General features: G+C 48.9%; 1 long non-coding RNA gene across 2 annotated transcripts; it reads left to right on the forward strand.

Moving 5' to 3' along the window:
• Window positions 1–7,701, forward strand: LOC111090463. Of its 2 annotated transcripts, none has more exons than XR_005371980.1 (5): window positions 1–761; window positions 854–1,023; window positions 3,957–4,128; window positions 4,521–4,796; window positions 6,326–7,701. It is a non-coding gene; the product is annotated as an uncharacterized LOC111090463 (long non-coding RNA). The 2 variants fall into 2 exon arrangements; XR_005371979.1 differs by having other exon boundaries at window positions 1–748.
• The last annotated feature ends 253 nt before the right edge of the window (window positions 7,702–7,954 follow it).

Raw genomic sequence — 7,954 nt, forward strand, 5'->3', positions numbered from 1 at the left:
AAGGAATCAGAGCTCTTCTGTGAGTGTTGACGACACAAAGTCTTGCCATGGCACCTGGCAACTTTTTTATCTATGTGGTCACTTTTTAGTGGAAAGGATACCAAAACTGTTTTTGGATATTTACTTATTCATGAGAGACACACAGAGAGAGGCAGAGACACAGGCAGAGGGAGAAGCAGGCTCCATGCAGGGAGCCCGACGCGGGACTTGATCCCAGGACCCAGGGGTCATGCCCTGAGTCCAAGGCAGATGCTCAACTGCTGAGCCACCCAGGCCTCCCTGTTTTTGGATTTTATATTAATGGTGGACGACGCCATCATTTAAGACTAGAGGAAAATTAGTGTGTGTGTGTCTCATGTTAAAAAATGTTCCTCATGTAACTAAAACCTTATTAGGATCCAATGGTATTTAAAATACTATTTCCATTGTTTGCTTAGTGTAATTAATGACAAGAACATATGTGATTAGCCTCTGAGTTTTAGCAGTTGCTTTCCGTGAAGAGTTTGTGGTTCACCCTTTTTCACGGCGTGACTTTAATAGTATGACGCATCTAGACAAGACTTTAAAGACTCATGCATCCGATGATTTATTTGTTTGCATTCTTATTTCTACCCGTTCTTTCAAATGGTTGAAAAATCACTCATGAGAAAGACGCGCCGACAGTGTAAAGGAGATGTGAAGAGACCCAACAGAATCACACAATACGTCGCATGAAATATTTAAAAAGTGAAAAGCACTGGAACTACAAGTATGTTAAAAATGTTAGTATAAAAAAACTCTGACCTGCATGTGATCGTTAAAAGTGTGTTCTTTGTTAACATTCGATTTTCCATTTCCTTTCACTGTGTCTCAGTGTGAAAACCTTTCCTTAAATGAAAAATAATAAAACCAGCACCATGGGCAGCACGACTGAAGATTTCATGGCACAGAGCCTGTTGGGGAAACTGAACCGGTGTTGGTGGTACGGCGTAGTGGGGACCTTGCTAGTGCCACATAAGGATGGAGACGGTCCCGCGGACACTGGTAAAATGTCTCTATTACAATGCCTTGCTTAGCTTTTTATCAACTTAATTGACATATGCAATAACTGCATCATTTGAGCCGTGCGTTTTCAAGAATTCTGAAAAATGTATAGACCCACGGACCCGCCATTGATTCAAAATACGGAACATTTCCATCGTCCCCAAAAGTTGCCACTCCTTGGTGGTCCCTTTCTTCCTGCACACCTGGCCCCGGGCAACCACTGATCAGGTCTCTGCTGCTAAATTGTGGGGTTTTTAAAAATTCAATTTAATTAATTAAATTTATTTTTTTCACATTTTTAAAATTTAAATTCAATTTTCCAACATCTAGCTCATCCCATCACATGCCCTCCTCAGTGCCCATCCCCCAGTTACCCCATCCCCCCCCCCCCACTTCAACGACTCTTCGTGTTTCCCAGAGTGAGGAGTCTCTCACAGTTTGTCTCCCTCTCCAATTTTTCCCACTCAGTTCCCCTCCTTTCCCTTATAATCCCTTTCACTATTTCTTATATTCCCCTTATGAGTGAAACCATATAATGTTTGTCCTTCTCCAATTGACTTACTTCACTCAGCGTCATACCCTCCAGTTCCATCCATGTCAAAGCAAATAGTGGGCATTCATCTAAATTGCGTTTTTATAAGTAGAATTGGACACTATGTACTCTTTATGCTTTGTTTTCTAGAGGTTATGTCTTATGATTACTATTAAAATATGTTTTTTTTCTTATAATGATGGCTCTTTGGTTACGAACCTGCAAAAGAAACTGTTTTCATCACGAGAGCACACCTGAGCTCTGCAGAGAGATCCTTCCCTGACACTGTAATTCCTTTTCTGGGGTTCCTGTCACAAAGTACTACAAACAGGGTGGCTTAAAACTAACACATATCCTCTCACAGGACACCGGAAGTCCACGCTCCGTCTGAGACTCTGGGTAGGGTCCTTCCTTGCCTCTTGCAGCATCTGGTGGTGGCCAGCAGTTCTTGCTGTCCTGATGGGCATCACCCTGCCCCCCACCTCTGTTGTCTCAGGGCATGCTCCTTGTGGGTCTGTCTTTGCCAGGCATTTCCTCTTCTTAGAAGAACCCCAATCTTTAGACTTAGGGTCACCTCAATCCAGTAGGACTTTGGCCTAGCTAAAGGCATCTGCAAAGACACTATCTCCATGAGAGTTCATATGCATGGCACTGGAGGTTAGGACCCGGACACGATGAACCCATAACCCTCAGCTATGTCATTGGCCCTGGGAGTGCAAGTATCTAGGGGGTGCTGGTTTTGTTTTTTTTTATTTTTTAAATTTTATTTATTTATTTAGTTAGTTAAATAAATATTTAAATAAACAAAATATATTTGAATATTTAATAGATATTTAAATAAATTCATGAGAGACACACAGAGAGAGAGAGAGAGAGAGAGACAGGCAGAGGGAGAAGCAGGCTCCATGCAGGGACCCTGATGCGGTACTCGATCCCAGGACCCCAGGATCACACCCTGGGCCAAAAGCAGGCACTAAACTGCTAAGCCACCCTGGGATCCCCGAGGGGGGTGCCTGCTTTAAACGATACCACGTGAACATTGAGAGCAGGAGGCAAGAATGGGTGTAGACTGAGTTCCCACTGCTGTGTGAAGGTTGAAGGAACAGCCAGGCCAGACGGAGGCCGAGGGCTGGGCTGCCTGGGACAAGCCCCCACGTCCCCACAGGGTGGCTGTGTCAGGTGGACTCTGCTGACCGGGCCGTGGGCCGCGTGGGGCTGTTAGGACAGCACTACCCGAGAGAGAGTGAACGTGGGAGCCACACGTACAATTTCAAATTTTCTAGTAGCTGCATCAAAAGAAGTAAAAGGAAACAGGTAATATATATTAGTTTTAACAATATATTGTATTGGACCTCGTATTCCAAAATGTTATCACTTCTAGGTAATTACTATGAACATAGGAAGGAGGTTGTGGACTCTTTGTAGTAAGCCTTGGAGTCCGGTGCGTGTTTTACCTTCACAGTCCATCCCAGTTTGGGTAGCCACGTTTCAAGTACTCAGTAGTGACACGTGGCCAGTGGCCACCGTTTTGGGCAGAGAGTGAGAGAATGGTCATGGGAGGTCATGCCGGATTTGGGCATCACGGTGGGACCCCGCTGTGATGTGGAGCCAAGCGTCTGAGCCAGCCTCCGTGGACTGATGCTGCTTCTAGAACGTGTGACGCGAACCTTCTCCATCTCTGCAGCGCGCCTCTCAGAAGGGGAGCCAGGATGATGAGGAGCAAGAGGAGGGGTGCGGGGGGGGGCACCGATTTCACAAATAAGAAGATCGGCTGGAAGCACGTATACTAGTCGCCCGAAGTCACCCATCTAGTAATGACAATCACACAGAACGGGTGCTCTCCACTGTGAGCCGCCTCTCCCCAGGCCTCGACCCCGAGCCTGGGAAGTGAGGGGCCCAGATGACTCCTCCACGAGCCCTGGAGACGTTATGTGTCAGCAGCGTCTTTGGCCCAACGGTGTACATGCCGACGTGCCGTTTGGCATGTGGCAGTAAGTCTTCCACGACCGTAACAGCTGGGGGTTGGGGACGCCTGCATTTCCATAGCTTCAGTGTTTGGCTGGAGGAATGATTAATGATAAAAGAAGAAAACAAATGGTCTGAAATGCAGATCCCTCAGCCAAGTCTCACATGGCTACGTCCCAGTAGTGATAAATAATAAAACAATGACATCACTCTCCCTGTGATCCAATATGGTGTGAAAGGAAAATAAATGGCTTATCGCTCGCGAGCTCCAGCTCTATTTTATATTGTTTTACTTCTTTTGAATGTGTTTTTCTCAGTTGCTTCAACACGATGAGCTGTGTTTCTATCAATTATACCCCAGCATTCAGCATATAAAACATTCCTCAACCAACTCACGGGGACATTTCATGTGCTCTTTTCCCGGTTGCTCCAAAAGCTCAGAACGCATTCGGGACGTAGTCACCCCAACCTCCAAACCACGGAGTCGCTTACATGCAGGCACCTGTGAAGACACGGCCCCCGAGCCTACACACGGGAATCTTTGGAAGTGAGCTGCAGATGACATGGCTTCAGCAGGGGACACACGTCACCATCTGCTTTAAGTCACTGTAAGTCCGCTGCTACGTGGACACAGCGCGTGGGCAAAAACGTGCCCCGTGGAGGGGGCGGCGGGGACGCTTGTCCAGGGCCCATGCTGGGGCGTTGACCCGGTGTCGCCGTCTTGGCACACAGTTCTTGTTCAGATCGCGCTGGTTCGGGGTGCCCCTGCCTTCCCTGGCCCGGGCGGCGGGGACCATGGAGCAGGGCCCCAGCTCCAGCCGTGGGGACCCAGGATTTGGTATTAATGCTCTGCCCTTAGTACGGGTTCAATAAGTGCCACTGATCTGTTTGACTGAACTTGGTTAGGTCACCTCCGTCCGTGTGACGCCGCCCTAGGAATAGAGGGGAAGCCCTGTCCTCGTCCCCGTGTAAACTGTTTCACTGGCCATTGGTCCCCTAGGAGTCCTCATATTTAGGGTTTGCTGAAGCTCACTCACCTGTAAAAGTGGTCGAAGACTTCCCAGATCCCGCCGCCTCCGCATGCCTCTGGACGAGGATAGAAACACGACAAGGCGGTTTTCCTTTCAAGAAACGGAATCTTCTTTTCCTCTGAAAATAAAAATTATGTGTGCTTGTTGTGTAAACTATTTGCAAAAGCCTGCGGTTGAGAACAAAAGACAATTTGCCACATCTCGCCACCCAAGACAATGGCTGGGACTGGGGACAGCAGGTGCAGGTAAGGAGAGGACTCTTGGAACCCTTGGCGGGTTCTGCTTTGCCCTGCGGGGAATCTGAGGTTTCGTGGATACGATCCTACTGTCCCTTGTGCCCTGGGGTCACCTGCCCTGATGGGAGGGAGAGGAATTGTCCTGCACCCCCCGACAGGTTTTCCCACGCTGAGCCTTGGCTGGACCCCGGGTACCACTCGGGTGAGGGGTGGAAGCTCCAGGCTTGGCTTTGTGCTTGCCCGGCGTCGGGCAGGAAATGGTCTGGGAACAGCACTGCCACCCCAGGCCAGCCACCAGGCCTGGCACACCGGGGGTTCTGCGAGTGGTGGCTCTTCTGCTCCCACTTCTCTCCCCGGGATGTCGTGGAGACGTGGAAGGGAGTGTGCAGGGCCTCTGACCGTGGGTCCCCCTTGCCTCCTGGCCCAGGCTGTGTCCTGGTCCCCTACTTGCAGGGCTCTGGGCCACCTCACTTTGCAGTGAGTGTCTGGGATTTAAGAACACCACAGGGCTGGCAGCAGAGGCCACTTTTCAAGGCACCAAGTGGGCATCTTAGTGTTACAAAGAGGTGACTTTAGGGCACCTGGGTGGCTCAGTGGCAGAGCATCTGCCTTTAGCTCAGGGCATGACCCCGGGGTCCTGAGATCAAGTCCTGCATCGGGCTTCCTACAGGGGACCTGCTTCTCCCTCTGCCTGTGTCTCTGCCTCTCTGACTCTCATGAATAAATAAATAAAATAAAAAACAAACCAAAAAACAAAGATGATTTTCTGGGCCATAAAGTTATCTTTAGAGCCCTGGCTTCCTCCTCTTAACATAGTGTCCATGTCCTAGGGCTTCCCCAAGGTTAAGTGAGGTCATATTTACAAGCACCAGCCTGTGGCTTTGGAAGGTGCTCCCCAAAGTCTCCCCTTGGACCGGGAGCAGCAGCACTTCCTCCTCGACTTGAGAGTATGATACGTTTCCTGGGCACAGCTGGAACCCTGAGAAATTCCTAAATGTGAGGCAGCCTTTTGTTAGTGGGGTTATTTAGTTTGATAGAAGATGCAGAGAATCACTTTTTTTCTTTTTGATAGAGGAAGAGGTGGATCGTTCCTTAGTGTTGGACTTCTTTGGGAGTGAGAACGCTGCCGGGGGCTGTACCAGGCACCGCTCCTGCCCCACAGCTGTCAGATGGCGTGGGGCTAGGGTCTCGTTAAAGTGAAACCTGTTGCTTCCTCCCCTCCCCCCACTGCTGATTCTGCTAATTGAAAAAACTCAAGAAAGCTGTTCCCATGGAGGGAGATTTTTCCCATTTTCTTAGCAGCTCTGGGCACATGTTCTTTTTTTTTTTTTAAGATTTTATTTATTTATTCATGAGAGACACAGAGAGAGAGAGGCAGAGACACAGGCAGAGGGAGAAGCAGGCTCCCTGCAGGGAGCCCGATGTGGGACTTGATCCCGGGACCCCGGGGTCACAACCTGGGCTGAAGGCAGATGCTCAACTGCTGAGCCCCCGGGCTTCCCCTGGGCACATGTTTCAATTCTTTGTTGTTTTTGAAGGACTGATGTGTATACACATACACACTGGAGATCCCTAAATGATTTGGCAACGATGAACATTTATTTGAAGTCTTCAGAGTTAACTCCTTTTGCAACTGCACACGAGCTCTACGATCAAACTAGGCGGTGGTTTTTGGAAGATGATTCGTACCTTCGAGCAATATGTGTTTAGATAATTTTGCTGAGTGTAAGACTGTTGGACTCCACCTATTGGAAGATCATGTTCTTCACCCACGTTCCTTACATCTGGACTTGGAGACACAAATACTTTTCCAAGTCCTTGTTTTGACTTTTCTTCTTGACTTTTCTCATGATAATCATCAAAGAAGGTGAATCTTTGAGCTGGAAAACAGCAACCGTAGATATAGAAAGAATCATTACAGGTGAACGCAAACCCCAGACCACGGCAATAACTCCCCTTGTTATTTTTAGAGTGACCGTCGTCAGCACATGGCGACTCCAAGTTCATTTAGGGGCTGCCAGAAACTGTAGCCAGTGGTGTGGACCCCGACGTCAGGTCACAGGAAAAGGACCACGAGTCTGGACCAATAGCCCACGGGCCAGCGCGAGAGGCGTCCGTCCTCACCACGCGGCTCCTGCCATTGCCACCTAATGAGACGCAAATCGGGAAGCGTGACACGGAGCTTCTTGGAACTAATGAGATCCGGAATGGAGCCACACAGGTCTCGCCTCAGCGTGAGAACATGTGAGGTGACTTGTTTCTCAATGATTTGGGATTAATCGCAGACTTCTTACTGTTCACTGAATATGCTCTGTGTTCTCACAGTGTGCGGCTTCGCTCACCAGCTCCGTCCCCCCCGACCTTGGCTGGTCAAAACCCACGGTCCTCTTAAGGCCCACGGGGCTCACCTCCTCCGTGCGTGCATGCGTTTCTGCAGAACGTTGTGTGCGCTTCAGTGGGGTTTTCACAGAGCCTGATGACGCGTGTGTCTGCGTTGGCTCTGAGCCCTTTCTCTCTTTAGTCCATCTTTCAAGGCTGTCTCGTTAGGGACAGGATTAGGAGGGCACCAGGGTGCGAGCCCTTTGCGTCCAACACTTCTTCCTTCTCGAGTGACCCCACACGGTGCCCTGCACAAAGGAAGCACCTGTTCAGGTGTGTCCACTCCCATGTACCCTTCCCCGTCCACCATCCCTATCATCTGCCCAAGTCACAAGGGCGGGAGGGGCCATCCATCCATGAAGACCCTGTGACCCCACCTTGGTAGCCGATCTATCTCTGGAAGCTCTTCGGATTTTGTTTATTTATTTATTTTTTAAAGATTTTATTTATTCATGAGAGACCCAGAGAGATGCAGAGACATAGGCAGAGGGAGAAGGAGGATCCATGCAGGGAGCCTGATGTGGGACTTGATTCCGGGACCCAGGATCACGTCCTAGGCCAAAGGCAGACATTCAACAGCTGAGCCACCCAGTCTAGATTTCGTTTCTCGACTAAATTAAAAATGATTATGGAATAAATAAAGGCATGGCATTAAATCAAGAGAAGTTTCTTCTTTTATTGTCCAGCCAACCAGCTAGGCCTAGATTAATTGTTCCCATTTGGTGAAATGTAAATTCTGTAACATCAGAGCAAGTTCATGGACAGTAAAATTCACTGAGGCTCAATTT

Source organism: Canis lupus, chromosome 17, assembly GCF_011100685.1.
Source record: "Canis lupus familiaris isolate Mischka breed German Shepherd chromosome 17, alternate assembly UU_Cfam_GSD_1.0, whole genome shotgun sequence".
Taxonomy (NCBI): Eukaryota; Metazoa; Chordata; class Mammalia; order Carnivora; family Canidae; genus Canis; species Canis lupus.